The sequence below is a fragment of the Camelina sativa genome, chromosome 20 (assembly GCF_000633955.1).
Source record: "Camelina sativa cultivar DH55 chromosome 20, Cs, whole genome shotgun sequence".
Taxonomy (NCBI): domain Eukaryota; kingdom Viridiplantae; phylum Streptophyta; class Magnoliopsida; order Brassicales; family Brassicaceae; genus Camelina; species Camelina sativa.
In genome coordinates this window covers 20107778-20108137 of record NC_025704.1, presented here as the reverse complement: position 1 = coordinate 20108137, position 360 = coordinate 20107778, and positions in this window count along the sequence as shown.

Sequence of the window (360 nt, the reverse complement as noted above, 5' to 3'; positions counted from 1 at the left end):
GTTGGCTGAGATACCGTTTATGACTGCTGAGTTATCTTTCCAGCATCTTTCCAGTATCGACAGTTACATAGCTGGAAAGTGAACGGTTTCCAGCTCTTTGTCCTTATCGTCGGCGAAATCTAACCCTAATTCCGCCGGCGATAATCTGTCTTTTTCTACTCTCCCGCCGTCATCTCTCGCCGTCCTCGCTCGATATCCTCATTCGCTCTTTCTTCTCTTCGTCGTCGCTGGTCTTGTTCGATTCCGTCTAAGCCGTCTCGTCTTCGAGTTCCGGTATGTGTCTTCCTATTTATTTTTGAGTTACGGGTGATTGTCGCCGTCTTGGATGGCTGAGTTTGGACTGAGTTATCTTATGCTTTA